This window comes from Phyllobates terribilis, unplaced genomic scaffold (assembly GCF_046119375.1).
Source record: "Phyllobates terribilis strain yellow unplaced genomic scaffold, ASM4611937v1 Scaffold_2__4_contigs__length_985480577, whole genome shotgun sequence".
NCBI classification, from domain to species: Eukaryota; Metazoa; Chordata; class Amphibia; order Anura; family Dendrobatidae; genus Phyllobates; species Phyllobates terribilis.
Window position 1 is genome coordinate 193,249,967 of NW_027362762.1, and position 20,109 is coordinate 193,270,075.

The 20,109-nt window shown below is 46.9% G+C and overlaps 1 protein-coding gene across 2 annotated transcripts in view; it reads left to right on the plus strand.

Annotated features, from left to right (window-relative positions):
• Window positions 1-2,802: 2,802 nt before the first annotated feature.
• SLC39A5 (solute carrier family 39 member 5) overlaps window positions 2,803-20,109 on the plus strand; it is an 83,454-nt gene continuing 66,147 nt past the window's right edge. Inside the window, exon 1 of one of the 2 annotated variants that reach the window (XM_073663741.1) lies at window positions 2,803-3,013. The gene's annotated coding sequence lies outside the window, so the exon portion shown is untranslated. Of the gene's footprint in view, window positions 3,014-7,177; window positions 7,303-20,109 lie in introns of those variants that run through there. The other variant, XM_073663742.1, reaches the window with a different exon arrangement.

The following is a 20,109-nucleotide window of genomic DNA, read 5'->3' on the forward strand; positions in this document are numbered from 1 at the left end:
TCAGGGTCTGGCCTATAGCCTTGAACAGCTCATTTACATATAAGAACAACATTGATTTCTCTGGAATAAGATATTGGATCAGAGATATCCAGGTATCATTTTATTCAGCTTCCTATGACCTACATGCCCATATAGACGGCTTAGGAGGGCTGATCCTACTGACATATTCCCTTTAAATAAAATTGTAGCCATTCACAGCAAAATCGCGAGCAGTTTTTGTCACTCAGTTCTCTGCCACACCCATGGCCCAACTGCCTTCAAACGGTAAGGTGTAGATACTTTATAAAAGACTAACCCAAAACATAATATTTTTAAGTGCATCTAGGTGTGTGATTTGCATAATTGAGGTCACGTGCCGGCTAGTCTTACCCTGTACCTCTCAATAGAAGAGAATTGAAGGAAGCACATGAGTCTAGTTGGCAGATGACTACCCACCTGCACGGGGAATACAGGTAAATCATGAAAGTGTGCGCATTGCCACTGAATCTCAGTTACCCGGGGGTAGGAAAACTTATGTCCCAGCCTGACTATCTTCCCCTCTATGACCCTCAGGTCTGGCTACACTTCCACTTCTTATCTAGCATAGATAATGCTTGCTGCAGGACCCCATGTGCCTGAGATAATGAATCATTCTGCCATTAAATCCTTGTTTCCTTCAGAACGTGCTATCTGAGTATGGTTTTCCTTTTTCACACATAAAACCCAAAAAACAATGCAGGTCTGCTAACATTAGGACCATAGGTCCTTCTCTTGCCAGTACTCTTCCCAGTCTGCCTAACAACTACTCCTTCCATGGGCTGGCCCCAATAGTTAACCCCAGCCACTGGTTTGCTAAGTGCTGTAGGCCCCAAAATAGATAAAATAACATTCAAAACAGCATAATGCATTATATAACCATAAGGTATTAAAGGGGGTGTCAACAGCTTCTTCATTCCTTTACAGTACCACTGTCCATGACGCCTGATCGGAGTCTCGTGAATAAATTTGCTCATCTACTATTCTATGAACAATTTATACCCTTTTAAGTCAGATTCAGACCAATTTTTAGCCAGAAAAATAAGACGATTTTCATCCATGTTATCAGCCGTATGATTGTTTTTTACATCAATACAATATCTCTATTGCCATCATCCATATTTCATTCTTCTATATTAACCTTTAAAAAAATGTACAGACAAAAAATTGCAATTAGAGATTGGCAAATCGATTTTGTGGGACTCTGGTTCATCCGCCAGGTCCGTAGTCTCTTGCCGCTGGATGGGAGGCTTGCGAATCTCCTACCTTCTGGAATGCTATTGCGTCATGTCGGAGTAATGACATTGTGTTAGTTTGGCTAATTTAACTCTTCTCCGGAAATCCTGAAAGGTAAGAGATTTGTGAACATCCAGTCCAGTGGCCAGAGACCACTGTCCTAGCCAAAAGACCGGAGGCCATCAAATTGATTCGCCCTTTTCCGATTGCAATGTATCAATAAAAAAATCAAATGCAATACAGATGATTGGAATTTGAACCATTTTTTTTTTTTTGCTAACCAATAGACTTGGATTGGTGAATCTTATCTGAAATATGGAAGAGAAAAATTGTCATCTGAACAGCCCTATTCAATCCCATTGGTCCCTGGTCTGTTTGATTTTAACATGGAGCAAGTGCCGGGGCCCTGAGCCAGCGGGGGGCCACTCGCCGTCAGGGACACCGGCGCACTATGGGGCCAGTGAGTTGTGGGGGAGACCAGTGCCAGGACCCACGAGTGGACCCTCCCCGCTTGCTCAGGGCCCCGGCACTTGGAATACTTACCTCTCCCCGTTACCCTCAACGCCAGCTTCTTCCGCGTCTGCTGACTTGTGACATCTCAGGGCAGAGGGCGCGATGGCATCACTACAGCGTCACAGTGCAGAGAGCGTTAAGACGGCAACGCTGAGGAGTCCAGAGCTGCAACCAGCTAGGAACGAGGAAAGGTAAGTATTTGATTTTTTTTCCTGTACACAGCATTATATTGGGCCCATCTTGTATGGAGCATTATATGGGGCCCATAATGTATGGAGCATTATATGGGGCCCATCATGTATGGAGCATTATATGGGGCCCCTCTTATATGGAGCATTATATGGGGCCCATCATGTATGGAGAATTATATGAGGCCCATTATGTATAGAGCATTATATGGGGCCTATTCTGTATGGAGCATTATATGGGGTCCATTATTCTGTATGGAGCAATATATGGGGTTCATTATTCTGTATTGAGCAATATATGGGGTCCATTATTCTGTATGGAGCATTATATGGTGTCCATTATACTGTATGGAGGACTATGTGGTGCCCATATTACTGTATGGAGGACTATATTGTCTGGTCTAAAATGAAAACTTTTCACTCCCCCCAGGACACGCACTGTGCGCTGCGAGGATTCGCCGATTTCTGAACTATTGTAGAATTTACAATAGATATCACTCATGTAATGTAAGTGAAATCTTTGGCATTGTACTATACCCATATTTCTTATCTCTGCATCATGAATGGTGGTATGTGTTAAAGGGGCCCACTGAGACTCTTTTGCCCAGGGCCCACGAAAACCTGGAGCCGACCCTGCCCACACCTACCAGATATTGATGGCCTATCTTAAAGGTAAGAAAAAACATTGCTTCTTACAATTTTCCAGATTTCTCATCTTGGACTTTATAGTTTTTTTCAGAATCAGGCTACATTTACTGTTGAAAAAGCAGCTTTGATTTCTGCCACTGAAGACCTTTGTACCCAGTAGCACTCATCCTCCAGCATGTGGCAGCAGCGGTTCGTTGCTAACCCTACTGCTGCCATTTCCTGGTAATGGGATTGAGCCTTAGAAATGTGGAAGTTTCTTCACACCTGCACATGAGAATGTCCTGGGTAGCGTCAGGTGGATGCTGCCCTGCAACTTTCTATAATTATTATTATTTTATTGGATTTGCCTGCAAATAAAGTCAATGCAGCACAAGTGAACGGGATTTCAGAGCAGATTTCTGCCATAACAAAAGGTACGTAGTGGAAATGTTTGTTCCTAACTCACAGACGTTGATTTCAGTGTGCTCTGTGGAACAGGGATTTCTTGGGCTCATTAAAGCAAATGGTTATTGGGGGCTCCCACCATCTACCGTGCACGGAAATGGGCTCGTCTACTGTGAACTACATGATAATCTTTGCTGTTCTGGCACATATAGGACATATCAACAGGATCTAATAGGATATTTATGAATCAGTCCATAGTTAGTCCAAGTAACTGGCTACTAACAAAGATTTTGTTTTCTTTCAAACCTTTGGGGTCATAAGGGTATGGTCACAGAGAGTATTATTTTGCTGTGTCAAAATCGGTGAAAAAGTTTTCAGTGGGAAAAACTCCATGCTGTTAATACAGTCTAGTTTAATAGTAATTGGTTTCCAGTAATTGATATGTGACTTATTAGGCCACGTGCACACGCGGAGTATTTGGTGAGTTTTTTACATCAGTATCTGTAAGCCAAAACCAGGAATGGGTGATAAATACAGAAGTGGTGACGTGTTTCTATTATACTTTTCCTCTGCTTTTTCCGCTCCTGATTTTTGGCTTACAGATACTGCGGTAAAAAACTCAAATACTCAGCGTGTGCACGTGGCCTTAGGGTTTCTGCACACATTATCTTTTTCAGGCTTGTACCTGAAACCTGCCTAAAAAGGCGCTAAATAAATGCTCAAAAGAAAAAAATACATAATTTCAATGTAACTTTCTGTTCATATGTTCCGTCTTTTCAACCACTTCATGTTCTTGAAGACGCAAAACTGTTAAAAGAAGTGACGTGGCCATTCCTCTGACTGCTCCCTCTTGGTAGCCACTCACAAATTTATGCAATAGAAAATAAAAAAAAAAAACAGTGGGAAAAGACATCAAAGGAGACTCTTCAGGACAAAAGACGCCGGCAAGCCCTGAAGCGTCTTCCTCCTGAAAAACTCACTGGGTTCACACACATTTAAAAGGCGCCATGTGCACATACCCTTGAAATGGATCCAACCTGAAAATCCAGGAAGGTAGTGGCAGACCGATTCACACCATTGAATGAGCCAACGCCAGGTGCATACGGATGCAGTTCAAACTGGAACTGTGCTGCAGAAACCCGAAATCCTGCCTTTATCTCAAATTACTAAGCTAATAAAAATGAGGTTAAGTTCCCATGATGAGTATTTGGTGAGTTTTTGATGTTGCAGATTTTTTGCACCATTTCTGCTCCTATTAGGTAAATTAGGCTATTTGTGTTTTTTTTGTTTTTTAAGTGCATTTTTTTTTTTACATGAGTTTTTGACGCTGCGGTTTTTGTCTCATTTTGGTGTGTCAGGTTTTAAATAAAGTTACTTTGTTTTTGATACTTCCTGGTATTTGGCTTTGACAAAACTTTATTGATATTTTGTCATGTGCGGATTCCATGTGTTGTTAGTGCATTTCCACAGTGGAATCGCACTACAAACCCATATGCATTTTTTTACTTGCAGATTTTCTGCATCTAATACAACTCTATGGTGTGGAGATCCCCACATAACACTCAGTGTAACCGCAAGAGAAATTAGCATGTTGCAAATTTAAAAAACGTGCTGCAGGTAAGTCTGTGCCGCGTAAAAAAAAAAATGCATAGTGGGCATAAGCTTTCCATAAATGCCATCCACAGCATAGCAAAAATACGCAGCTCCAAAAACTCAACAAAAATCCATTGTGGGATCTTAACCTTAGATAGAGCTGTTGGGTTTATACTCATTCAGAGTGGAGAAAACAGGGGTATGGACTCTAAACGGAGCACAGAAATGAAAAAATGGTGTTATGCTTCACAAGCTGCTCTACAAACTGCCCAGCATAACCACCAGAGTTTGTGAGTATGTCTACAGGACATTTTGGGAGTTCTAGTTTTCCAAAAATCTTTTAAAGCACCACTCTGGCGTTTTTTTTATTTTATTTCAACGCTAAGGTGTTATCACTAATGCATGTTCCCTACTCCTGGTAAAATACTTACCAGCCGTCGTCTTCAGCAGTTCCTGGCGCCGCTCCTTTCCCGTTCTGCCTTCTTGTGACCGCAACTTCTGACTGACCGGAAGTCAGGGATAACCGTCACAAGCTCTCAATGTAAGTGTGTGAGAGGCTAATTCTGGCCTTGTGCTGGCTATCATAGATTTACATTGAGTAGTGACTTCTAGTCTGCCCAGCAAACACTGGAGCGATCCGGCAGGTCACAACTAGCAGAAGACGATCGGAGCAGCACCAACAACAGCAGAAGATGGAAGCTGGTAAGTAGTGGTGAAGTTAAACAAAAAAACAAAACTAAAAAATGCCAGAGTGGTGCTTTAAGGCTGTGTGCCCACGATGCGTTTTTCAAGCGTTTATGCTGCGGAATTTCCGCAGCGTAAACGCTTCAAAAACGCATGGTAATCCGCACCCCATGGTCCCCAATGACAAGCCGCACTGTCAATGCCCATGCTGCAAATTTTTCCGCAGCGTTTATGCTGCGCTCAAAAATTCGCAGCATGTCCATTCATTTTGCGGAAGCCGCCATTGACTTGCATTGAGACTCACATAATCCGTGTCAGTACATTTGTACTCACGGATTATATGCGTTTCAATGTGCGGATGGTACCCAAGTTTTGAGGAGAGGAGACTCTCATCCAGGCCTGGGTACCATTGTACCTGTAAAAAAAAAAAAGACTAAAATAAAAAATAAAGATTATATTCACCTTCCGACGGCCCCCAGTCTCCTTCCCTGTCCTTGCGGGCAGGACTGAAGGACCTGCGGTGATGTCACAGTCATGTGACCGCAGGCCCTTCAGTGCAGTGTCCCGCGATCAGCTGGCAGCCAGGAAGGAGCGCAGCAACACACGCCGGGCCATCAGAGGGTAAGTATAGGTTTATTTTTTTATTTTTAAACATTCTTTCAGTCACACTATATAAATCCATGCTGTTTGCATGGATTTATATAGTGTGACCTAGTTGTCAAGCACTTTCCAAGTGATGCTAAAATCGCCTGGAAAGCGCTTGTCAATCCGCATGCAGAAACACATGTGAATAACGCTTCAAATCCGCATGTATTTGGCAGGAAAAACGCATGCACAATCTGCATGCTTTTTTTCTGCCAGGGAGATGCAGAAATGCTGCAGAAATTTTCTGCTTCATTTCTGCATCGTGGGCACATAGTCTAAAAGCTTCTTTCGGATGTCAGTGATTTTTATGGCATGCAAACAAAAACAAAACAAAACATAAACCTTCCAAGTATAATCAGTGTTTTTGATTTGGTTTTCATCTATGTTTGGTTCATGTGTCAGTTTTTACCATGAATCATAAATAAATAGCAAAGCTTCTCCTATCCATTACAGCATACATGTCAAACTCTTGCCCGCAGGGTGGTTTTACTTGGCCTGAACTACAACCCCTATGTGAGACCCATTATTCTGTATGGAGGACTATGTGAGGCCCATTATTCTGTATGGAGGACTATGTGAGGCCCATTATTCTATATGGAGGACTATGTGAGGCCCATTATTCTGTATGGAGGACTATGCGAGGCCCATTATTCTGTATGGAGGACTATGTGAGGCCCATTATTCTTTATGGAGGACTGTGAGGCCCATTATTCTGTATGGAGGACTATGTGAGGCCCATTATTCTTTATGGAGGACTGTGAGGCCCATTATTCTGTATGGAGGACTATGTGGGGCCCATTATACTGTATGGAAGACTTTATACAGCCCATTATACGTTTGACATCCCTGCATTACAGTGTTTATCACAGACAGCGCACAGATGGCAAACCGGACACATTTCTGTTTTTTTTTGTTTTGGACCACTAAGTCTGAAAAAAAATACAGACTTGTAAACAGCCCAAAACAATAATGTGGATGAGAACGCATGCAAAAAAAAACTAACTTCCTTTCCCTGAGGCTTCCTATTTTTAGAAGCAGAGAGAACAAATATGTACCAGTCATTTTTCCAAACACCAAATTGTACGTCCTGCATAATTTTGCACTCGATTTTGGTATAAAATACATTACGTGTAATCTGGAGTGTTTACTGTAATGTGCTAAAACTGAAAAACTTTTTGATGAAAAAATTAAATATTAACTTTCCTATGTATGTAAGAGTGCGGGTACTTGCCCCTTCCCCCATCCAAGGCTAAATCTGTATTCCAATGACCAAGTGTAGGAGTGGAAAAACAAACAGCACAGGCCTACACAGCTTTACTGTAGGCTAAATTGGGATGTGTAAACCTTTGTGTATAACCAAGAAGAGCATCAACACTAAGTTCAGGAGACACAACTGGTAAGTGGCTCTCAGCGTTCTGGCCCTTGTATATGCATGGGCTGCTTGTCTTATACTATTGATATAATGGGCATGTTCATTATACTGCAGGGGATAATTTTTGATGTATCCTATAGTTCCATAAAATTCTATTTGAGGGGTCTTTCAGATATTTTTAACCGTTTAGAATTTGTGAAATGTTAATTTTAATCCAGAGTTTGAACTACAAAAAAGTATCCAGTAGAATTTTATAGAGCATATGTTTTGACAAATTTGCATGTGGATAACTCATAAATAATCTGGGTGAAATTATGGAAGAGGATGAGGGAAAGGCCATTTTACTAAAAGCCTTTTTAACAGTATTTACAGAAGAAAAACCCATAGCAGATAACATCACGGACACCACAAATTCTCCTTTAAATGAAGTAAGGTGCTGCCTCAAATTTTGGGCAGCACGGTGGCCCAGTGATTAGCACTGTTGCTTTGCAGCGCTGGGGTCCTGGGTTCAAATCCCACCAAGGACAACATCTGCAAGGAGTTTATATGTTCTCCCTGTGTTTGTGTGGGTTTCCTCCAGGTTCTCTGGTTTCCTCCCACACTCCAAAGACATACTGATGGGGAATGCAGATTGTGAGCCCCAGTGGGGACAGTGACGATAATGACTGTATAGTGCTATGGAATTAATGGAGCTACTGTATATAAGAAATTTAATAATAACAATGTAGACAAATCATTGTTCTCAGGTGGCATACACCTCCAAGTACTACAGAAATTAAGTACAGTGGCGCATAGCAAATGTGGTACCAATATTGTAAAAGGGGACAAAAACTGAGAATTGAAATTATAAACCAGTAAATTTATCCTCTACTGTGGGCAAAATCTTTGAGGGTTTTCTAAGAGATGCTATCCTGGAGTATCTCAACAAGAATAATAATCATGACCAAACATCAGCATGGGTTTATAAGGGATCGGTCTGGTCAAATTAATTTGATCAGTTTTTATGCGGAGGTAAATTCTAAATTGTTCCAGAGTAAGGCTGTGGATGTCCTCTACCTGGACACTTCAGAGGCATTTGACATGGTGCCACATAAAAGGTTGGTACATAAAATGAGAGCAATGGGACTAAGGGAAAATACACTGCTCAAAAAAATAAAGGGAACACTCAAATAACACATCCTAGATCTGAATGAATGAAATATTCTCATTGAATACTTTGTTCTGTACAAAGTTGAATGTGCTGACAACAAAATCACACAAAAATCATCAATGGAAATCAAATTTATTAACCAATGGAGGCCTGGATTTGGAGTCACCCCCAAAATTAAAGTGGAAAAACACACTACAGGCTGATCCAACTTTGATGTAATGTCCTTCAAGCAAGTCAAAATGAGGCTCAGTATTGTGTGTGGCCTCCACGTGCCTGTATGACCTCCCTACAACGCCTGGGCATGCTCCTGATGAGGTTGCGGATGGTCTCCTGTGGGATCTCCTCCCAGACCTGGACTAAAGCATCCACCAACACCTGGACAGTCTGTGGTGCAATGTGACGTTGGTGGATGGAGCGAGACATGATGTTCCAGATGTGCTCAAGCCACATGAGGTCTGGAATTGTTCTGCATTAGGAGGAACCCAGGGCCAACCGCACCAGCATATGGTCTCACAAGGGATCTGAGGATCTCATCTCGGTACCTAATGGCAGTCAGGCTACCTCTGGTGAGCACATGGAGGGCTGTGCGGACCTCCAAAGAAATGCCACCCCACACCATTACTGACCCACTGCCAAACCGGTCATTCTGAAAGATGTTGCAGGCAGCAGATCGCTCTCCCCGGCGTCTCCAGACTCTGTCACATCTGTCACATGTGCTCAGTGTGAACCTGCTTTCATCTGTGGAGAGCACAGGGCGCCAGTGGCGACTTTGCCAATCCTGGTGTTCTGTGGCAAATGCCAAGCGTCCTGCACGGTGTTGGGCTGTGAGCACAACCCCCATCTGTGGACGTCGGGCCCTCATACCACCCTCATGGAGTCAGTTTCTGTAACGGGTCTGGGAGGCGGAACGTCTGAGCTACTATACAAGGGGGCGGTCCTTGTAAGGGAGCGGGTGGCGACCAGGGAAGACGGGCAGGCAGTCACAGCAGGTGACCGGGACAGTCTCTGAGTGAACGGGCTGGAGGTCACAGCAAGTGACCGGGGCAGTCTCTGGATGAACGGGCAGGAGGTCACGGCAAGTGATCGGGGCAGTCTCTGGGTAAAGGGTAGGTACGACCTGTGATGGCAGAGCCTCCAGGTAGGCTAGCAGGCAGATGGTAGATGTGTGCTCCCAGGTGAGCAAGCGAGAGTCTCTGGAATGGCAGGTGGTCACAGCACGTGACGGCGGAGCCTCCAGGTAAGCTAGCAGGCAGGTAGCAGGTGTGCGCTCCCAGGTGAGCGGGCAGGAGTCTCTGGAATGGCAGGTGGTCACAGCACGTGACGGCGGAGCCTCCAGGTAGGCTAGCAGGCAGGTAGCGGATGTGCGCTCCCAGGTGAGCGGGCAAGCTAGTCCATAGACAGACTGACAGGAGTTGGAGGGCAGACCATCGGACCTCAGGCTAGCAGGCAGGTAGCAGAGGAGCGCTCCCAGGTGAGCGGGCAAGCTGGTCCTTAGACAGACTGACAGGAGTCGGTAGGCAGACCGTCGGACCTCAGGCTAGCAGGCAGGTAAGCAGAATATCAGGCAGGAATCAGACAGCAAACTGGCAGGAATCTGGCAGGTAACTGGCAACGGGACCTGAGGGCTGAAGCAGAGTAGTGAACAGTGCAACAACATTGCTCGGGCACCTCCATTTTGGAGGAGGTGCCTTATATATGGTGAAGTCCTCCGGCCATTGGCCGGGGACTCCTTAGGACGGCGCGCGCGGCCCCTTTAAGAGGGAGGGAGCGCGCGCGCGCCCTAAGCACAGTGGCCAGGAAGGAGCGCGCGCTGCCAGCAGAGCGGGAGGAGGACGCCGGGCTCGGAGCAGAGGGGTGAGGGGAACAGCGTCCCTGCCTAGCAGAGGGCAGGGACGCCGGCGCTACAATACCCCCCCCTTTAGGCCCCCCCTTTTTTAGGCCAGAGAGAAATTTAGCTAGGATGAGAGGGGCATGGATGTTCTCCCGGGGCTCCCACGTTCTCTCTTCAGGACCAAACCCCTTCCAATCTACTAGAAAAAAGGTCTTCCCTCTTACCCTTTTGGTGGCCAGAATGTTCTCTACCTCAAATTCGTTTTCAGCGGAAACCGGAGCAGGAGGCGTACCTGTAGACTTGGAAAAAGAGTTAAGTACCACAGGTTTGAGGAGAGATACATGGAAGGAGTTAGGGATCCGTAAGTTGGCCGGGAGTTTCAATTTATAGGCCACCGGGTTGATCTGACTGATGACCTCCAGAGGACCGATGAACCGAGGCCCTAACTTATAGGAAGGAATCTTGAGCCGGACATACTTGGACGAGAGCCAGACCTTATCCCCTGGACGAAATTGAGGAGGATCCAGACGTTTTTTGTCAGCATGTCTTTTCATATGCTCGGATGACAGAAGGAGTGCGGATCGAGTACTCTCCCATATGGAGGAAAATTTGTTAACAAGAGATTCCGCAGCCGGATTGTCCACCGAGGTGGAGACGGGAAATGGGATCCGAGGATGCTGACCGAAGACAACAAAAAACGGGGATTTGGAGGAAGATTCGCTCTCGTGATTGTTGTAAGAAAATTCGGCCCATGGCAGGAGATCCACCCAGTCTGAATGGTGGGCATTAACGAAGTGCCGGAGGTAACTGGTCAGGTTCTGATTGATCCGCTCCACTTGACCATTAGACTGTGGGTGGTAAGCGGAGGAGAAGTCCAGGGTGACGTCTAGCAGTTTACAAGTGGCTCTCCAGAAGCGTGAGGTGAACTGTACCCCACGATCCGACACGATGTGGAGGGGCAGGCCATGAAGACGGAAGATGTGGCGGATAAAGTCTTTAGCCAGCTCGGGTGCAGACGGGAGGACTGGCAGGGGAACGAAATGAGCCATCTTGGAAAAGCGGTCAGCGACCACCCAAATGACCGTACAACCGGCAGAGACGGGGAGATCAGTTATAAAGTCCATTGCTATATGCTGCCAGGGGGCAGCAGGTACTGGAAGCGGAAGGAGGCGACCGGCTGGCAGATGTCTCGGAACCTTGTTGCGGGCGCAGGACACACAGGCAGAAACAAAGTCTATTACGTCCTTGTGCAGGGTAGGCCACCAGTAGTGCCGGGTAATAAGCTGGAGGGTCTTTTTCTGACCGGCGTGGCCAGCTAGTTTAGACGAGTGACCCCAGTGTAGGATCTTCTCCCGATCAGGTACTGATACGAACGTCTTACCGGGAGGGAGACGATTTAGACTCACGGGAGCCACCTGCATTACTCTGGCGGGATCGATGATGTGTTTCGGTTCCTCCTCGAGATCAGACACCAGAAAGGATCGGGACAAGGCGTCCGCCTTGATGTTTTTGTCAGCCGGGCGAAAATGAAGAATAAAATCAAAGCGAGCAAAAAACAAGGACCACCGAGCTTGGCGCGGGTTAAGTCTCTGGGCATGCTGGAGGTAAGCCAAGTTCTTGTGGTCAGTGTAAATTATTACCGGGTGAAGAGCCCCTTCGAGCAGGTAACGCCACTCCTCCAATGCCAGCTTGACGGCCAATAACTCTCGATCTCCTATGGAATAGTTGCGCTCAGAAGAGGAGAAGAGTTTGGAGAAGAAGCCACAAGTTACCATTCTCCCGGAAGATGATTTTTGGGTAAGTACCGCTCCGGCTCCAGAGGAGGAGGCGTCAACCTCCAGGAAGAACTGCTTGTTGCCATCTGGGCGATGCAGCACCGGGGCGGAAGAGAAGGCCTGTTTTAAGGAAAGAAAGGCCTCCTCTGCTTCGGGCGGCCACTCTCTGGGATTAGTGCCCTTACGGGTGAGCGCGGAAATTGGGGCAGTCCGGGAAGAGAAGTGCGGTATGAAGAGGCGGTAGTAGTTGGCGAAGCCCAGGAACCGCTGAATGGCCTTCAACCCCTCCGGTCGGGGCCATTTCTCGATGGCAGACAGTTTCTCTGGATCCATTCGAAGGCTGGTCTGAGAAATAATGTAGCCCAAAAACGGAAGCGAGGTCTGCTCAAAGAGGCACTTCTCATATTTAGCGAAGAGGTGATTCTGCCTGAGCAGGACCTGACGAACATCCCTCCGGTGAGTCTGGAGATCCGGAGAGAAGACCAAGATGTCGTCCAGGTACACTACTACGCAGGAGTAGAGAAGGTCCCGGAAGATGTCATTGACCAACTCTTGAAAGACGGCAGGAGCGTTACAGAGACCAAAGGGCATTACCAGATATTCATAGTGGCCGTCCCGGGTGTTGAATGCAGTCTTCCATTCATCCCCTTGACGGATACGGACCAGGTTGTACGCCCCACGGAGGTCCAGTTTGGTGAAGATTCTAGCCCCCCTCAGACGATCAAATAATTCTGGAATGAGCGGAAGGGGGTACTTAACCGTGATCTGGTTAAGGCCTCTATAGTCTATACAGGGACGGAGAGAGCCGTCCTTCTTTTTTACGAAAAAGAAGCCTGCTCCCGCCGGGGAGGTAGATTTCCGGATGAATCCCCTGGCCAAATTCTCCTCAATATATTTGGACATCGACCGGGTCTCAGCAGCGGACAATGGGTAAATACGCCCACGGGGAGGCGTAGTACCGGGTAACAGGTCGATAGGACAGTCGTATGGTCTATGAGGGGGTAATGTCTCTGCCTCCTTTTTATTAAAGACATCAGCAAATGACCAATAGGGAATCGGAAGTCCAGGTAGATTAGTTGGGGTAGGAGAAGGACGGGCGGGATGAACAGGAACCAAACAAGTCTTATGACAGTCCTGTCCCCAGCGAAGGACTTCTCCGGTCTGCCAGTCAAGCACGGGTGCATGTCTCTGGAGCCAAGGTAGACCTAGTAAGAGGGCGTGAGAGAGTCCAGGCAGAACATGAAAAGAGATGCTCTCAGAATGCAGCATTCCCACCTGCAGAGTTACGGATTCGGTGATGAGTTGGATGGGACGCGGTAAGAGGCCCCCATCCACAGCAGCGACAGATAATGGTATAGCCAGAGGTTTGGTGGGAATGCGGTATTTTTCTACCAGGGCCTGTGAAATAAGATTCCCGGCCGCTCCAGAGTCAAGTTGGGCTAGTTCGAAATAACGATTCTCCCCGCAGATAATTGAGACTGACAGCAGCAGAGATGGAGAGGATTTATTCTTGTCTAGGTCGACCTCTCTGAGCGAACCTAGACACAGGCATTTCCCGACCTCTCCGGGCAGGTACGGATCCGGTGCTCCTTACTGCCACAGTAGAAGCAGCTCCCCTCGGCACGGCGTAAGTCCTGACGGGTTTTGACCATCTTGGTCTGGTCGACCTGCATAGGCTCAGGAGAGTGTACCTGGGGAGAAACGGAGGGAGTGACGGATTTCTGAAAAGTAGGAGCTAGACGTGGAAACCTCCTCTCACGGGTGACTTCTTTGGCACGCTCCTGGAACCGTAGGTCAATCCGGGTGGCAAGAGTTATTAGGTCATCGAGAGTGGTAGGAATGTCTCGACCGGCAAGTTCATCTTTAATACGGCCGGACAGACCCTCCCAGAAGACAGATACCAGAGCGTCGTTATCCCAGGCCAGCTCCGAGGCAAGGGTACGGAACCGTATGGCATATTGGCCCACGATGAGACTTCCCTGACAGAGGCGTAGCAGAGATGATGCGGATGAGGTCTTCCGTCCAGGTTCGTCGAAGACTTTCCGGAAAGCCATGAGAAAGGCAGGCAAGTCGGACACCAGGGGGTCTCCTCTCTCCCATAGAGGATTTAGCCAGGCCAGGGCCTCCCCGGTGAGATGGGACATGATGAAGGCAATTTTGGCCCGGTCGGAGTTAAACTGGTGGGACAGGAGTTCAAAGTGCAGGGTGCACTGATTTATAAAGCCCCGAGCCTGAGCGGAGTCGCCTCCGAAGCGAGGAGGTGCAGAAAGCCGGGGTCCGGGGTATGATACCATAGTATTGGTGGGCAGCGGAGCTGCCGGATTGCGAGTCATGTCACTGGCGGTGGTTGCTGGTGGAGCAGTCAGTGTCTAGGCGAGTATTGACATTCCGCAGGTGACCCAGGATGGATTCCTGTTGGGACCTCTGACAGGACAGTTCATGACACAGGTCCGAGAGTGCGGGAGCTTGGGTGCCACCGGGTTCCATGGCCCGAGCAAACTGTAACGGGTCTGGGAGGCGGAACCTCTGAGCTACTATACAAGGGGGCGGTCCTTGTAAGGGAGCGGGTGGCGACCAGGGAAGACGGGCAGGCAGTCACAGCAGGTGACCGGGACAGTCTCTGAGTGAACGGGCAGGAGGTCACGGCAAGTGACCGGGGCAGTCTCTGGATGAACGGGCAGGAGGTCACGGCAAGTGATCGGGGCAGTCTCTGGATGAACGGGCAGGAGGTCAAGGCAAGTGACCGGGGCAGTCTCTGGGTAAAGGGTAGGTACGACCTGTGATGGCAGAGCCTCCAGGTAGGCTAGCAGGCAGATGGTAGATGTGTGCTCCCAGGTGAGCAAGCAAGAGTCTCTGGAATGGCAGGTGGTCACAGCATGTGACGGCGGAGCCTCCAGGTAGGCTAGCAGGCAGGTAGCAGGTGTGCGCTCCCAGGCGAGCGGGCAGGAGTCTCTGGAATGGCAGGTGGTCACAGCACGTGACGGCGGAGCCTCCAGGTAGGCTAGCAGGCAGGTAGCGGATGTGCTCTCCCAGGTGAGCGGGCAAGCTGGTCCATAGACAGACTGACAGGAGTTGGAGGGCAGACCGTCGGACCTCAGGCTAGCAGGCAGGTAGCAGAGGAGCGCTCCCAGGTGAGCGGGCAAGCTGGTCCTTAGACAGACTGACAGGAGTCGGTAGGCAGACCGTCGGACCTCAGGCTAGCAGGCAGGTAAGCAGAATATCAGGCAGGAATCAGACAGCAAACTGGCAGGAATCTGGCAGGTAACTGGCAACGGGACCTGAGGGCTGAAGCAGAGTAGTGAACAGTGCAACAACATTGCTCGGGCACCTCCATTTTGGAGGAGGTGCCTTATATATGGTGAAGTCCTCCGGCCATCGGCCGTGGACTCCTTAGGACGGCGCGCGCGGCCCATTTAAGAGGGAGGGAGCCCTAAGCACAGTGGCCGGGAAGGAGCGCGCGCTGCCAGCAGAGCGGGAGGAGGACGCCGGGCTCGGAGCAGAGGGGTGAGGGGAACAGCGTCCCTGCCTAGCAGAGGGCAGGGACACCGGCGCTACAGTTTCTAACCGTTTGTACAGACACATGCACATTTGTGGCCTGCTGGAGGTCATTTTGCAGGGCTCTGGCAGTGCTCCTCCTGTTCCTCCTTGCATAAAGGCGGAGGTAGCGGTCCTGCTGCTGGGTTGTTGCCCTCCTACAGCCCCCTCCACGTCTCCTGGTGTACTGGCCTGTCTCCTGGTAGCACCTCCAGCCTCTGGACACTACGCTGACAAACACAGCAAACCTTCTTACCACAGCTCGCATTGATGTGCCATCCTGGAGAAGATCCCACAGGAGACCATCCGCAACCTCATCAGGAGGGCGTTGTAGGGAGGTCATACAGGCACGTGGAGGCCACACACAATACTGAGCCTCATTTTGACTTGTTTTAAGGACATTACCGCAAAGTTGGATCAGCCTGTAGTGTGTTTTTCCACTTTAATTTTGGGGGTGACTCCAAATCCAGGCCTCCATTGGTTAATAAATTTGATTTCCATTGATGATTTTTGTGTGATTTTGTTGTCAGCACATTCAACTTTGTACAGAACAAAGTATTCAATGAGAATATTAAATTCATTCAGATCTAGGATGTGTTATTTGAGTGTTCCCTTTAATTTTTTGAGCAGTCTCTTGCATACGAGAAAGAAATATGCCACATTGATGGTAAAAATGGACACAAGGACCAAAACATGGATGAAAATCAGAACCAATTCATCAGACATACATGTATCACGATCGGAGTCCGAGTATGGACTGCAATGCATGGTCTGGCAGCGAATTTCCTGATCTGAACTTGATAGCCTCTTAGGCATGTATAAGGTTGTCAAGTTCTGGACAGAAGACCTGCGGCAGGTCTGTGCATGGTACCCGGACCACGATACACTGATGTCTTGATTCAACCCTAAGAAAAACAGTCAATTTTTTCAGATATGCAAAAAAAAAACTGACATTAAATCGAGGCCTAAAGTACAAAATATAAACTAGATCCCCACTGTGCGCTGCTCTGTTTCAGTCCTCTAATCACTATACTGAATACCTACTGTAGGTTGAAATCATGCTCACTGTTACCCGACTGCTCTACGGTACTACTCAATCTCACCATGTGAAAAAAACCTTAGGTATTCCCACACACACTCACCTTAAAAATGTTGTACTCATAGCCATGTCTTGTAACTAGCTAGGTACCTGAGTCACCATCACTGGTCCAGAGTTTTCTCCACTGGAGTTGTTTGGTTCATTTCACCATTCTGGAGCCCCTTTTTATTTCGATGTTAACATAGCAATATGGGATCTTGTCTTTTTGTCTTGTCCCTCCAACTGTTTGTCTGATGGGTTTCAAACCTGTGTACTAACCAATGAGCCAACATGCTGACCTATATTTTGAGGCATATGTTGGTTCCTAGCACCTGGGCAAGTCAAGAATTGTGCCCTCTAACCCAATAATAATGTCCCTTGAGTTCCCACTTTAGAAAGTATTAATGTCCCCTTAAAAAGTAATGAAGCCCCTCAAGTTTTCTTCTCCCCTACACACGGAGTGGGCTACCACAGGTGGAGCAATGCAGTGATGTTGCTTTGGGATGCTGACGTGTTGTAGGCAGTAGATCTACAGCAGCTTGTGACCAATAGGACATCAAGGTAGTATGGCAGGGAGACCAATTCTCCCTACTCTACCACAGGATCCAAGGTATTGACACCTCAAACAGCTCTCAAACAGAGATCCAGGGCACCTGGCCAAAGTCTGGGGCACAGGCACCGCTCCAGATCTTCGCTGTCAGTGTCGCTGCTACTTTTATTTTCTCCAAGAGCTTTGCTCTAAGGGCAACTGCTTCCATGCCACTGTCTACATGACATGTAACATAAGTCTAGCCTAAACTTCAATAGTTCTTTATCAATTTCCAATACATATGGAAAACAAGTTATGTAATACAAAAGGCTTTCGGTTCATGTCATCGTCCAAAAGCAAAATACAACACATTTGACCCTTCAGTGGGATGTAGACGCATCTAACTGTATGACTTTGCCCATCACTAACACTATATATATATATATATATATATATATATATATATATATATGTATATACAGTACAGACCAAAAGTTTGGACACACCTTCTCATTTAAAGATTTTTCTGTATTTTCATGACTACGGAAATTGTACATTCACACTGAAGGCATCAAAACTATGAATTAACACATGTAGAATTATATACTTAACAAAAAAGTGTGAAACTACTGAAAATCTGTCTTATATTCTAGGTTCTTCAAAGTAGCCACCTTTTGCTTTGATGACTGCTTTGCACACTCTTGGCATTCTCTTGATGAGCTTCAAGAGGTAGTCACTGGAAATGGTTTGCACTTCACAGGTGTGCCCTGTCAGGAATAATAAGTTGGATTTCTTACCTTATAAATGGGATTGGGACCATCAGTTGTGTTGTGCAGAAGTCTGGTGGAAACACAGCTGATAGTCCTACTGAATAGACTGTTAGAATTTGTATTATGGCAAGAAAAAAGCAGCTAAGTAAAGAAAAACGAGTGGCCATCATTACTTTAAGAAATGAAGGTCAGTCAGTCCGAAAAATTGGGAAAACTTTGAAAGTGTCCCCAAGTGCAGTTGCAAAAACCATCAAGCGCTACAAAGAAACTGGCTTACATGAGGACCGCCCCAGGAAAGGAAGACCAAGAGTCACCTCTGCTTCTGAGGATAAGTTTATCCGAGTCACCAGCCTCAGAAATCGCAGGTTAACAGCAGCTCAGATTAGAGACCAGGTCAATGCCACGCAGAGTTCTAGCAGCAGACACATCTCTACAACAACTGTTAAGAGGACACTTTGTGCAACAGGCCTTCATGGTAAAATAGCTGCTAGGAAACTACTGCGGTGTGTGAATTTTGTATGGTTGGTATTTTCATTTATCCCTGTCCATCTTCCCTTGTTTGCCTGGTTTAGTGTGTTCCTATACACTTCAGCTTCCCAGTACCCTGGGTGGAAGAGTGGACAGATAAGGGTTGACATAGGAGAATAACAAGGCACGTGAACCCGACGTCCCCACCTTCAGGAGTAATCCGGAGACAGGGTTAGACTAGGGCGCCCCTAGTTCTAGGGACCTGGTTAGTGCCCACAGTCCCAACACCATTGTGACAAGTAGCTTATCTCAAAGAGAACAATGCAATCGGCTGTCCGTAATCTGATATGCCGGATCAAAATTTTCTCTGATAAATTGTCCAGGGCTTCCATATACATTAGACAGTCACTGAATCCTTTGATATCGTCAATTTTGTCTTACATTAGACTAATGTGTATGGGAGGCTTTATGTGACATGCAGAAGTAGTGCTGTTGCTTCAAAAGCATCCAGCAACTGTTAGAAATAACACAAGCACAGGAGACAGGAAGTGTTGTGTTCCAGAAGCATCCAGCAACTAGAGGGGTTAACACAGTCACAGGAGACAGGGGGTGTTTTAGCAGATTCCCAGGGGGATTGTGGGGAACTTGTTGTAGTCTGGCTGAAGCCGAAGAGAAAGGTGGAGTGTTATCTGGATCTGACAGAAGGCAATTGAACAGGATTCAGATCAGGAGAGAAACTAAACACAGGTCAGATAAACTCCCTGAACTAACAGTGCAGAGTATTATCGGGCAGGAAGATGAGGACTGAAAGGAATTGTGTCACAGGGATCTCCCTCATCAAACCCTCCCCCCATCCATCTCAATGCTGTGTACTATTGTGTCCTTGTGAAGGAAAAGCCTGTGGTCGTGTATGCATAGAAGCGTGCTGCTAAGAGATCTAATCTATGCTGAATTATGCTACTGAAGAGACTGTAATACTGTGCCTTGTGAAGAAACTACTGTATTGTTACTGGAGCCGGTTGCTCAAGAAACTCAGACTGTACTGAAATGAAGATTGTTGCTGTAATATCTCTGAATTGCACTGGCCGTGCTTCAGATTAAATTCCACTGTTAAACTGTTGAAAAAGACTCTTATCAGATGTGTCTGGTCAGCAATTGAATCTATCCTGTGCCTGAGAGAAGCTGCAGCCTATGGTCGCCCTGAGTAACAGTTCCCACAGGATTCCAAAGAATTCATGAAACCCGTCTCGCCCTCTCTGAACCTAGCGGCGTGCGTGTAACATTTACACCAAGTAAACAAAAATAATAAGAGCGGCTGAGAAACCCTGTTACATATTGGCTAGGTGTGTTCAGCAATACTTGAGGATGAGACCCTAAGCTCTGAGAATGTTACTGATCTTATGAAATGTAAGGTTTTGAATTGCTTTCTTTTAAAGCACTGGCTAATGGATATTCTACAAGAGATGTGCAGAGGTATTGCATCATTGCAGGAGAATGAGCATCAGAAATGTTGTCTGGCTGGAGAACTGTAAAAGAAAACATAGTAAAAATACACAAAGGGGGCAGAGTTCAGGGCACCTTATTATGTGTTCAGGTGTCATTTACAATTTCCACCTGTCCTATCAGATCACAGGACGGAGAATGTCTCCATATGTTGTGCTGCTGTAAGGAAACACACATTATACTGCTCTGGCAT